Below are 14,166 nucleotides of genomic sequence, written 5' to 3'. Positions count from 1 at the left end.
GAATTTTTGAAAAATTTTAAAAATAAAACCTGCATAACAGACTTTTGAAATTGAAATTGGTAAAAAGGGGATCAAACACAGGTTTTAAACCGGGTCAAAACTCGGGTATCTGGGCTCCAAGAAACCGGCTGGGTCACCAAAAACAATCCGCCGCATTTCTGAAAAATCCAAAAACCAGTGAGTTTTCCGGCGACCCTGGGCAGGTCCGGCGGAACTCCGGTGACACTAAAACACAGCTTTTTCAGGTCTGTTCCAACTGATTTCGATATCCCCTCGATTCTATATCATTCCCTAAACCTTCCTAGCTACCCATAAACCACAGAATCATCCCCGATCAGGATTCCGACCATAAACCGGCGATTGCAATGGAAAAAAATGAACCGGAGCAATTCCTAACCAAATCGACTGTTCTCTATATCAATTCAAAGCTCTAATAATGTATAATCTATTCTTGCCTTCAAAAATCATCAAGAACACCAGAATAATCTCAAAAATCGATTTAAAAAAAAATCTAAAACTTAGAATTCGAACTAATCAATTATGTAATCAAACAATATATGTATATATAATTCAACTCTAAACAACACCAGGAAGCTTATTCAATCCATAAAAACAACCAATAATCATTCAATAATCAAAACGAAATTCGAACCTAAGAACATCAAAATCGACTTTTCAATTTACTTCACCTCAGATTGTAAAAGTAGTATCAATAGAATGGGCTTGAAACAAGGATTGTTTTGGTGTGTAGAGCATCAACAGAGGATTCCTGAATCTCCCAAAATCATTGAATTTGTGTTCTTGAAGAAATTTCACCCCCAAAATTCTTTATTTTCTAACTTTTTTTTAATAAAATAAATGAAATACTCAAGATAATTACACTATTTATATTTTTGGAAAATGAATACCCCTAAAATCAGTTAAGGGTGTTTTATTCCAAAAATTACAATAATTAAGCCCCAAAATAATAATTACAGGGAATAATTTTAAAAACGATAAAATACAAAATTTATATCAAAATTCCCCAAAAATTGTGAATAATTCAAAAATGCAGAAATACTGGTTATTTGAAATACGATTGATGTTATAAAAATAAAAACACAAATCTTGTGGGCTTTGACGTCCCGGTGGGGTCCCGGTCCGTTTATTTTTGAAAAACAGGAATGATTCCTAAATTAACAGAAAACTCCGAAAACACATAAAATTCATTCAAGCGCACATAAAATGAGACAAAACGAGTACCTCGGTACAAACGCAATTAAATACGAGTCTAAATTGCAAATCGATTCATATAAATGCAGTTTAAACACATAATCAATCGAAAAAAATTTCGGGTCCGCACGGGAACACAAATAACAACTATCACATTTAATATCATGGCAATAATCACTTTAAACTTTTAAAACACATAATATTTGTTCATTTAACATAAAAAAATTCACATAATTTTTTTCCAGATATTACATTCTTCCCCCCTTAACAAGATTATGTCCTCAGAATCAGTCTAGGAAAACAAGTGAGGATAATTGGATCGCATTTCGCTTTCCAACTCCCAGATCGACTCTTCAACCTTGGGATTCCTCCAAAAAACTCGCACTAAAGACACAGACTTATTCCTAAGCACTCTTTCTTTCTTATCTAAAATCTGCACTGGCCGCTCTACAAAAGACAAATCTGGCTGAATTGAGAGAATTTGATGTTATCTTAGGAATGGATTGGTTGTTAGAGAATAACGCTCAGATTGATTGTAAAAATAGGAAAGTGAAACTTCAGATTTTGGATAAAAAGAAGAAGGTGATATTTCGAGTGAGTAAGCAGGAAAAGAAATTCTTAACGATAGCTCAAGTAAAGAAGTTATTGCATCTGAATTGTGAGGCATATTTGGCCCATGTGATCGACACCAGCAAAGAAGTTCCAGTACAAGAAGCAATTCCAGTTGTCAATGAATTTCTAAATGTCTTTCCGGACGATCTTCCAGGATTACCTCCCGACAGAGAAATTGAGTTTGCAATTGATCTAGCACCCGGAATAGAACAAGTTTCTAAAGCTCTGTACCGGATGGCTCCAGTGGAGATGAAAGAATTGGCAACTCAACTGCAAGATCTTTTGGAGAAGAGAGTTATAAGACCCAGTGTATCCCCGTGGGGCGCACCAGTGTTGTTTGTCAAAAAGAAAGACGGGATTATGCGACTGTGTATCGATTATCGGGAATTGAATAAGCTGACCATTAAGAACAAGTATCTGTTGCCAAGGATCGATGATCTGTTTGACCAACTGAAAGGCGCTGTATGGTTTTCTAAGATTGATTTAAGATCGGGATATCATCAACTGAAGATCAAGCCAGAAGACATTCTGAAGACAACATTCAGAACTAGATATGGACATTATGAGTTTTTGGTAATGGCATTTGGATTAACCAATGCACTAGCAGCTTTCATGGACCTGATGAATCGAGTATTCAAGAAGTATTTGGATAAATTCGTGATTGTGTTCATAGACAACATTTTGATCTATTCCAAGACAGAAGAAGAGCATGCAGAACATTTAAGGATAATTCCAGAGACACTACGACGGGAGAAATTGTATGCAAAGTTTTCTAAGTGTGAATTTTGGTTAAAAGAAGTACGATTTCTTGGGCATGTGATTAGCAATAAAGGAGTGGAAGTGGATCCGGCAAAGATTGAAGCTATAATCAACTGAGAAAGACCAAAAATACTAACAGAAGTAAGAAGTTTCATGGGATTGGCAGGTTACTACAGAAGATTCGTGCAAGATTTTGCAAAGATAGCTATGCCGTTGACAAAGCTTACCAGAAAGAACCAGAAGTTCGAATGGAATGAGAAGTGCGTGGAGAGTTTCCAAGAATTAAAGAATAGATTAGTATCTTCTCCAGTGCTAGTCTTACCAGATGATCAAGGAAATTTTGTGATCTACAGTGCCGCGTCGTATAAAGGATTGGGATGTGTTTCGATGCAGCATGACAAAGTGATAGAATACGCTTCAAGACAATTGAAACCACACAAAGAGAAGTATCTAACTCATGATCTGGAATTGGTAGCTATAGTGTTTGCATTGAAGATATGAAGGCATTATCTGTATGGAGAAAAATGCGAGATCTACACGGACCACAAGAGTTTGAAGTATATTTTCACCCAGAAGGAATTGAACATGAGGCAGAGAAGATGGCTAGAATTGATCAAGAACTATGACTGCACTATCAACTATCATCTAGGTAAAGCAAATATGGTGGTCGACGCTTTGAGCAGGAAAGAAAGGTTAAATATGATCACTTTATCTGAGGAATTGATCAATGAATTTGAGAAGCTTGAAATAGAGGTCAGTATCCCAAGTATGTCTACAGATGTGTTATGTGCAATGTCTTTTCCACCAGAACTATTGGAGAAAATAAGAAGATGTCAGGAAGAAGTCATGGACCATGAATGAGACAATTTGACAGGAGAAGAGATAGGGAGTCAAAAGGATGATAAACGGATATTAAGATTTTCTTCCAAAATATGGATACCCAACGTAGCCGAGCTAAAAGATGAAATTCTTCGAGACGCTCACAACTCCAGATATTCAATTCATCCCGGAAGTACGAAGATGTACAGAGACTTAAGAGAAAACTTTTGGTGGCCAAATATGCAGAAAGAAATTGCTGAATGGGTAAGTAAGTATTACACTTTTCAGTGAGTCAAAGCGGAACATCAAAGGCCCAGTGGACTGAAACAACCATTGGACATTCCACAATGGAAGTGGGAACATATTGCGATGGATTTTGTAGTTGGATTACCGAGGACCAGGGCAAATCATGATGCTATTTGGGTTATTATTGACAGATTGACGAAGTAAGCGCATTTTCTTCCAATCAATGAGAAATACTCATTGCATAAATTAGTTCAGTTATATCTGAAAGAAATTGCAGTTCGACATGGAGTTCTAGTATCTATAGTTTCAGACAGAGATCCTCGATTTAATTTAAGATTTTGGAGAAGTTTTCTTAAAAGGTATTAAGTTGGTATATAAATGATGTCCTCCTATCTCAATATCACACCTCGGGCATACTCGGTCGACGGAAACTTGGTTCTTATTAGATAATTCTATCATTAATGCTTGTTCTAACAATTTGACTTCGCAATACAGTTTATTGAAAAAACTTTAAGAAATAAATGACCTTGTAGCTCTAGAATCAATTAAAACTTTAGCATCTACGGAGTTGACTGGAAGCGTACCTGCAACCACGTCTGAACTCTGAGCAGCATCCTTCATAGTCATATTAAATGTTCTGGATTTGGGTTGAGCTGGTGGTCATTCAATCCTTGGCACACTCTGAGATGGAGCACCTGTAATTCTTGGTGTGTTACTTGTCGTACCTTGTGTTGGGAAATTTCTGGCGATATGCCCTGGCTTTTCCGCACTTATAACAAACAATTCCCAAAGTCTGACCTTGGGTCGGATACAGACACATATTAGCAAAGTGTCCCTTCTTGTCGTACTTAAAACACGTCACATTAGCATTATAATTCCCAAAGTGTTTTCTACCACAAAACTGGAAAATCTAGTACTGGTGGATGATTGGGTCTCTGCTGATTTGAATTCTGAAAACGGTTACCTTGGCCTCCATTCCCTGGTTGCGGTCTCCTAAATCCCACATTCCTATTACCCTGAAACTCTGGACTTCTATTGAAATGGCCCTGGAAGTTACCTTGTTGCTGGCCTCCTTCTGAGGTTTCTATTTTCCTCTTCTTCCCATCCTTTCCTTTCTGAGACATATCACTCCTACTTTCAATCACCATTGCTTTCTGAACCACGGCCACATATGAAGTCAACTTAAACATGGCCACTCTATTCTGAATCCAAAACTTTAATCCATGTTCGAACCTTCTTGCTTTCTTTTCATCTGTATCAACCTGATCTGGCATAAACCTTGCTAACTCAGTAAACTTAGCTTCATACTCAGCGACAGTAAGATCACCATGTGTTAAGTTCAAGAACTTGATCTCCATTTGATTCTTCATGTACCTCGGGAATACTTCTCCAGGAACAGCTCTGTAAACCTCTCCCAAGTTATAAACTTACCTCCTTCCAATGCTCGCGTGGATTCCCACCAATAGTTCGCCTCACCCTTCAGAAAGTAGCTTGCAAACTTGGTCTTTTGTTCATCTCCTGCTTCGACTAAGTCAAAAGCCTTCTTAATCTCTTTAAGCCATGCATTGGCTTCCACGGGGTCAGCACTTCCCTTGAACTCAGGTAACTTCACAGCTTGAAACTTCTTAAAAGTCACTGCAGGTGGTGATGCTGCTTGCTGCGTGAGATACAACACCTGTGGATGCATCAGTCCCAACATCTGGACAATCGCTGGATCCGTCCGACTCTCGGTACGATCCTCTCCTAAATTATTCCTTCTCTTTCGTGCCATTATTCTAGTAAGAAAACAAACAACATATATAATAATCTGCCAAGTATTGTGTCAAATATGTAGCAATTCTTTAGCATATCAAAATTTTTAAGCATTATCTCTTCTCAAAATATCATAAACTTGCTACCATATTAACACAAGCGACATGATTATCATATAATCCTGCTTATTATCTCGAGAATAATAACACAAAAAAAAATTGACGAAGAATTACCCAAACCTTTTAAACCCTTGCTCAAAATCTCAAATAAACCAACAAACAGTGAATAGGGTTGCAACACAACCTTCCAACCTCTTTTTCATCACTTCTTACCATCCTCAAAACCAAAAAAATAGCAAAGCAATGGCACAAAAGCCAAGAGCTAAACACAAAATAGGGAACCTGAACAACTTAACTATAACCAAGCCCAATAACCTAAATTTAACCCTATAAGAGCTAAACTACACGCGCTTATCTTATGTGATCTTTCTATGACTCATTTATGACAATCCTAATCCTGTTTCAGTGACCATAACATGTAGCTCTGATACCAACCTGTGACACCTTCCAAACTCGGGGTCTAGATTTGGGGGTCACTAACCGATAAACCATAATATAATAATCACAACGGAATAAAATAGTATATATGACCCCTTGCATGTAACTGGATCGATCATAGGTTATAGTATGAAATAGAAACTAATACAAACCAAGTGTTATTACAACTTATAAGTCTAATTAGTTATACATATTAGTCAAATTTTATTACAAACCTCTAGACTATTCAAGCGTCCCAAAACAGTCTACCTGGAAAACATACCAAATTATCTACAAGTACTCGGCTTCTGATCAAACCTGGAACTCAAGCCTGCTCTGGCTTAGCTGAGAGATTAGAATGATAAACAAGTATGAGCGAAAGAAATGCTCAGCAAGCAGTATAATGTGTACTTGAAATAATAAATCACATTTTGATAATAACTAAACAACAAGATAAAACCAGTGACATTCGATCAATAATGAATGCTAAACAAGCTATTAGCAATAAAAGATAATTTTTAGATTGGAATCTAACTCCGACGGACGTACTATCTCATGCTGATCAGCCCGAGTGATAGTACTGGATCATGGTTCGTAGAAACATGTCCCAAAACACGAGTACTCAAATAAAAAGGCAATATATCTGCATGTGGCACAAATTGTGTCATAATATTTCATATAACACTTAGAAATAGCCCTCCGATGGACCGTCCGTCCCGGTCATTTACGCATTCATCCAATCCATAAAACATTTTGATCAAAGGAGCCAAATCAAATGACATCCTTAACAATATAACTCCCATTTCTCATGGTCCAGAGCTATCTCAACAACCGATGGTGAAATAACTAGAACAATTAGTTATTCGCTAATCTCAATTCAACGTTCCACTGTATAGAGTAATTTATAGCGAAATATAAAATGTTTAACTATTCTGAACTTTGAATAGTATAGAAATTGAAAGAATATGATTCAGAGTCAATATCACTTGAATTATAAGTGAAGATATAAATACTTGCATAACATGATTCATAATAGACATCACTTAAACAATAAGTGAAGGTAGGGATACTTGCCTGGTATGCTCAATAACTTCTTACTATAACTCTGGCTTATATTTACTGGCTACTATCTCCATCTAACACTTGACCGCACTCCTTGCCGCTCAATTCTATAAACAAAAGGACTATCTTAATTGACAGAACCAAACTCAAGCGACGTAACTATACGTCTTGACATCTACCCGATCATTTATAACTAATCATGACATTTTAAAACTGTAAACAGATAGCATGCATATCACATAACACGTAATCATGGTACTCATATAACACGTAATCATATATTTAATACAACACATTATTCAGATCATCGGCAGATAGGTCTCAATATGTTCAGGATTGAAATCGGGTCATTAATAATGTTTACCGGTCATATACCGACTCAAAAGGACTAACAATTCAAATTACATTGCAATACAAAATAAATTAGGTCTCAAAAGTATTTTTATTGGAAGCGTAATATTTTTCTAAGTCTGTACTCGTTCGTTTCGTATTAAACAGACGAACGATTTATTTATTGCGAATAAAATATGAAATAAATCAATTATTAAAAATATTAATTGATTTTAAATACCAAAATATAATTTTTAAAAGTTTAAAAACAATTTTTTTTAATTATTTGAATTAATTATAAATAATTTACATTTATTTAACTATTTATAAATAAAATTAATTGATTAATGAATTAATTAATTAATTAAATTCATAAATAATTAACTAAATTAAATTATAAATAATTAAATCAAATTGGATTTTTTGAAAATAAAAAAAAATTAGGAATTTAAAAGAATTAAGTAAATAATTTTTAGAATTTAAAATAAATAATTAAATAATTTTCTGAATTTAAAGAAATGATTTAAAAAAAACAAGAAATGAATTTTTGAAAAATTTTAAAAACAGAACCTGCATTACAGACTTTTGAAACTGAAATTGGTAAAAAGGGGATCAAACCCGGGTTTTAAATCGGGTCAAAACTCGGGTATCTGGGCTCCAAGAAACCGGCCGGGTCACCAAGAACAACCCGCCGTATTTTTGGAAAACCCAGAAACCGGTGAGTTTTTCGGCGACCCTGGGCAGGTCCGGCGGAACTCCGGTGACACTACAACACAGCTTTTCCAGGTCTGTTCCAACTGATTTCGATATCCCCTCAATTCTATATCATTCCCAAAACCTTCCTTGCAACCCAGAAACCACGGAATCATTCACGATCAGGGTTCTGGCCATAAACCGGCGATTGCAATGGAAAAAAAATAAACCGGAGCAATTCCTAACCAAATCGACTGCTCTTTATATCAATTCAAAGCTCTACTAATGTATAATCTATTCATGACTTCAAAAATCATCAAGAACACCAGAATAATCTCAAAAATCGATTTAAAAAAATTCTAAAACTTAGAATTCGAACTAATCAATTATGTAATCAAATAATACATGTGTATATATAATTCAACTCTAAACAACACCAGGAAGCTTATTCAATCCATAAAAACAACCAACAATCATTCAATAATCAAAACGAAATTCGAACCCAAGAACATCAAAATTGACTTTTCAATTTACTTCACCTCAGATTGTAAAAGTAGTATCAATTGAAACAAGGATTGTTTTGGTGTGTAGAGCATCAACAGAGGATTCCTAAATCTGCCAAAATCATTGAATTTGTGTTCTTGAAGAAATTTCACCCCAAAATTCTTTATTTTCTAACTTTGTTTTTAATAAAATAAATGAAATACTCAAGATAATTACACTATTTATATTTTTGGAAAATGAATACCCCTAAAATCAATTAAGGGTGTTTTATCCCAAAAATTACAATAATTAAGCCCCAAAATAATAATTACAGGGAATAATTTTAAAAATGATAAAATATAAAATTTATATCAAAATTCCCCAAAAATTGTGAATAATTTAAAAATATAGAAATACTAGGTATTTGAAATACGATTGATGTTATAAAAATAAAAACACGAATTTTGTGAGATTTGACGTCCCGGTGGGATCTCGGTCCGTTTATTTTTGAAAAACATGAATGATTCCTAAATTAACAGAAAACTCTGAAAACACATAAAATTCATTCAAACGCACATAAAATGAGACAAAATGAGTACCTCGATAAAGACGCAATTAAATACGAGTCCAAATTACAGATTGATTCATATAAATGCAGTTTAAACACATATTAATCAATCGAAAAAATTTATGGTCCGTATGGGAACACAAATAACAGCTATAACATTTAATATCATGGCAATAATCACTTTAAAGTTTTAAAACACATAATATTTATTCATTTAACATAAAAATATTCACATAATTTTTCCCGGATATTACAGGCAGGCTTTAATCTGGTTCTAATGCGAGCACCGCCGGAGGCCTATTGAGTGATGGGAACAGGTGAAGACACTCCTTAGGAGACAGTTTCGGTCACTAGCAGTGGGTACACTACAACAGCAATGGCTAGGCCACAACCAAGAAGGTACTGTTACTGAATACCGACTTAAGTTTATAGAACTACTAGCTCCATTAGATAATGTTTCAGAAGAATTATCATTGGGTCAGTTTCTCAATGGGTTAAAAAGTGAAATAACGGCTGAAGTGCGTTTGGTGGGGCCTGTATCTGTAGACCACGTCATGGAATTGGCTTTAATGGTGGATGATAAGCTACGTTTGGGGGGTATAGTCAGAAAGAGGATTGGCGAGGGGGTACAAATACCAATAGCCGAAGTAGTTGTGGTAGTGGATAATCCAGCTTCTCAAGTCATAGCTGTCAGTCCAATTACTCCTCGCCCACCAAATCTAATATGAGTTATGCAACATCTATGTTGACAACAGGCAGTAGCCCACTACCAGTGGCTAAACCTATTGGAGAAATTAGGCGATTGAGTGAAAAGGAATTGCAGCAGAAGCGGGAGAAAGGACTATGTTATCGATGCGACGACAAATGGTCAATCGGGCATCAATGTCGTCGAAAAGAGCTGAGTGTGTTACTCACCCAAGGCGAGAAGGAAGACGGAGAACTTAGTCCGGAAATTCAGTTGCAGGAAGAGTTTAAGAAAGTGTTGACCGATCCAAACCATGCTGAAATTTCATTAAACACGGTAATGGATCTTATCAGCCCGAAAACTTTTAAAATGTTGGGTACCATCAATAATCAGAAGGTAGTAGTGATGGTCGACCCGGATGCAACACACAACTTTCTATCCAAAGAAGCGATTGAGAGGGTGGGGCTTACAGTGTCACCTTCTACGGTATTTGGGGTGTCTCTAGGAACATGGGAAGAATTACAGGGCAATGGAATGCTTGGGGTTGTCTTGGAGTTGCAAGGAGTGGATGTTATTGAGGATTTTTTACCTCTTTCCCTCGAAAACTCTGATGTAATTCTAGGAATCCAATGGTTGGAGAAGCTGGGAACCACAGCCATTAATTGGAAGATGCAGACCATCAAATTTCAGGCTGGTAATAGTTGTATCACCCTTAAGGGGGACCCTTCATTAGGACATACATGGGTGTCTTTGAAAGCCATGATCAAGCATTTGAGAAAAGGAGTTGAATTCGTTGGAAAGCAATGATGACAGTTACAAGGGAAGTAGAGAAAATCAGCGGAAGGTACCCAAGTTTCTCAAGCATGTACTGCATAAATATCGATGAATATTTAGCATGACATAGGGGTCGCCACCAGTGAGGTCCCAAGAGCATAAAATTATGCTACAAGATAGGGCAAATCCAGTCTGCGCTCGCCCATATCGCTATCCCCACAGCCAAAAGGCAGATATTGAGAGATTAATTCATGATATGCTGGCAGCCCAAATCATATAGGTATCAAACAGCCCGTTCTCCAGTCCGGTTTTATTGATTAAGAAAAAAGATGATTCGTGGCGATTCTGTGTTGATTACCGCGCCCTAAACAAAGTGATAGTTCCGGCTAAATATCCAATCCCCGCCATATATGAACTTTTAGATGAGTTATACGGGGCAGGTGTTTACTCAAAGCTAGACCTCAAATGGGGCCACCACCAAGTGAGGGTACAAGAAGAGGACATACCAAAAATCGTATTTCGGACCCACGAAAGCCACTCTGAGTTTTTAGTGATGTCGTTCGGGCTCACTAATGCCCCGAAAATATTTCAAAACATCATGAATGAGATTTTCAAACCCTACCTCCGCAAGTTCGTCCTCATTTTCTTTGATGACATTTTAATTTATAGTGCAAATGAAGAAGATCATGTGAGCCATGTGCAACTGGTATTTGAACTTTTGGAGCAGCATGAGCTATATGCAAATGAAAAAAATGTGAGTTCGGCCAGCAAAAAGTATCTTATTTGGGCCACGTAACTTCAGCGGAGGGAGTGGCGGTTGATCTTGCAAAGGTTCAGGCAATGCTTGATTGGCCTCTGCCACATAATATCAAAGAACTTCGTGGATTCTTAGGTTTGATAGGCTACTACCGAAAATTCATAAAGGGGTATGCACAAATACCTTCTCCTCTCACCAATCAGCTAAAGAAGGATTGTTTCGCATGGGATGAAGCTGCAACAATAGCTTTGGGGAGTTAAAACAGGCCATGACAGCAGCCCCTATTCTGGTAATGCCAAATTTCGAAATACCCTTCATTCTTGAGACTGACGCATCAGGGGTAGGCTTGGGTGCAGTACTGATGCAAAATAATCATCCTATTGCATTTTTCAGTAAGATACTTGGGCCTCGAGCTAGAACTAAATCAGTGTATGAAAAAAAATTAATGGCAATCGTGCTCGCGGTTCAAAAATGGCGTCATTATCTCCTTGAGAATATATTTGAGATCCGTACGGATCAACAAAGTCTAAAATATATTATGAAGCAAAGAGAGATGGGCACAGACTATCAACGGTGGATCTGCAAATTAATGGGATATTATAATTTCCACATTGTCTACAAACCAGGCCCAACTAATATAGTGGTTGATGTTTTATCACGGGAGTTTGCAGGTACAGCTACACTAAATCAGTTAGCGACCACAACAGGCATTGATTGGCCAAAATTATAGCAAGAACTTATTAATGATCCCTACATACAAAGCTTGTAGTGAGACTTGAAGGCTGAAACTACTCCCCTGCAAGGATACACTCTTGATCATGACATGCTTCGATATAAGGGAATAATTGCGTTGCCTCTAGAATCCAACTTGATCACAAAATTACTCCACAAGTATCATGACTCAGCCATTGGAGGGCATGCTGGCGAGTTTAAAACTTAAATAAGGTTGGCCAATGAATTATTCTGGGTAGGTATGTGGCGGACTGTAGCTAAATATGTGCAAAAGTTCTTTATTTGCCAACAACAAAAGCATTCAAATTTGCGTCCAGCAGGCCTCTTTCAACCCCTGCCTATCCCCACTCAAGCATGGGAGAATGTGTCTCTTGATTTTGTTGAAGGATTTCCCAAATCCAAAGGATTGGATAAAGCGTTGGTTGTTGTGGATCTCTTAATAAAATATAGTCATTTTCTAGGTCTAAGCCACCCTTTCTCAGCGGTCACAGTGGCAGATGTCTTTGTCAAGGAAATAGTACATTTGCACGGCTTTCCGCATTCTATTGTCTCTGATCGAGATCTAATTTTTATGAGCCTCTTTTGGAAAGAGATGTTCAAGTTACAAGGCACTTTATTACAACTTAGTTCTGCCTACCACACCTAGTCCGGTGGGTAGAAGGAGGTGGTTAATAAGACAATGGAAGGGTACTTGAGATGTTTCATTAACGGAAAACCTCGCACTTGGAGCAACTGGTTAGCCTGGGCAGAATAATGCTATAATACCTTAGTTCATACATCTACCAAGTACTCTCCTTTCTAGGATCTATATGGTCGTGAACCTCCACGCCTTGTCCGTTTTGCATAAGGCAGCATTGCATTTGCTATTATGGAGGAGATGTTAATGGAAAGTGTTAGGTCACACAACACTATAGAAGGGGGTTGAATACAGTGTAGAATACAATCAAATCGATTTAAAGCACAAGTAACAGAAAATAGATGTATTCGATATAATAAACTCTGTTACAATGGACCTATTCTCTCTCAGTGATGAACAAATATCACAAGAGCTGCTAGGTTAAAATATATGATCTTCTCGATGATCGTAACTCTTATAGAGTAAACCTATGTCTGTGTTTATATAGACACACAGTTACAAGATAAGTTCTAGTTGATATGGAATATAATTCTGTCTCCTAAAATATATCAACCAGATATCTTATATAATTCTTCTAGTCCTCTAACTCTTTCCATGCATATCTTCTTCTTGTATTAGTCTCGATCTTCTTTCCTGTGAATCAGCTTCCTTCCTTAACTGTTAGTCCTCCAATACTTAAGTTCTGATATCCATCTTCTGATATTATCTTCTGATAATGTAACAACCCGCACTTTTGGGCTATTAATTCTAAATACACAACTTACATAAAATAGATTTTTATTCGATAATTCAAAATGGTCAAAGCAGCGGTCAAACTCAATAATCAAAATCATAAAAACGGAGACGCAACTCCACAAATCTGATAATAATTGTCTAACATATAATTAAATTTATTCTCTAAAAACAAAGTCTTTATTCTAATTCAAATAGCACAAAATGAAGCAGCACAAATCTCCACATAGTTCTCATGCCTTATTCTTAATATGCTCCTAATTCCGAACCTGAAATATTAGAAGGGGTGAGCTACACAGCTAAGCAAGAACAAATTGACTAACTCTTAAACAGAAAAACAATGGGTGTTTTAATAAAATGATTTTTCTTAAAACAATAATAATTTTGTAAAATATTTTCTAAAATAAATCCAACCCAAAGTTTTATATTTTAAAATTCAGAATTTAAAACAGAACAGGGCAGATTTTATAACAGTACAGATTTTATAACAGATCAGAACAAGATAAAACAGAACGAAACGATAATTCTTATAAATACCACAATCTTGATCTACGGCCACACTTTGCCAGTAGTCGGCATCTAATTCTTATTCTTATTCTTTATACCACACTTTGCCAGTGGTCGGCATCTAAAGTTCAATAATTACGCGCCCTTAATAGGTATCTAAAATTGCACACTTGTGCGCCTACTAAGGGTATCTAAGGCTAGTTCCGGAACTATAGCGTAAATTACGAACGGGTTCGAAAACGTAGAGACTGGGTTCTAATTTTCACAAAT

Source organism: Apium graveolens, chromosome 5, assembly GCF_009905375.1.
Source record: "Apium graveolens cultivar Ventura chromosome 5, ASM990537v1, whole genome shotgun sequence".
Taxonomy (NCBI): domain Eukaryota; kingdom Viridiplantae; phylum Streptophyta; class Magnoliopsida; order Apiales; family Apiaceae; genus Apium; species Apium graveolens.
The sequence above is the reverse complement of the archived record's forward strand: the minus strand, read 5'-3'. Positions refer to the sequence as shown.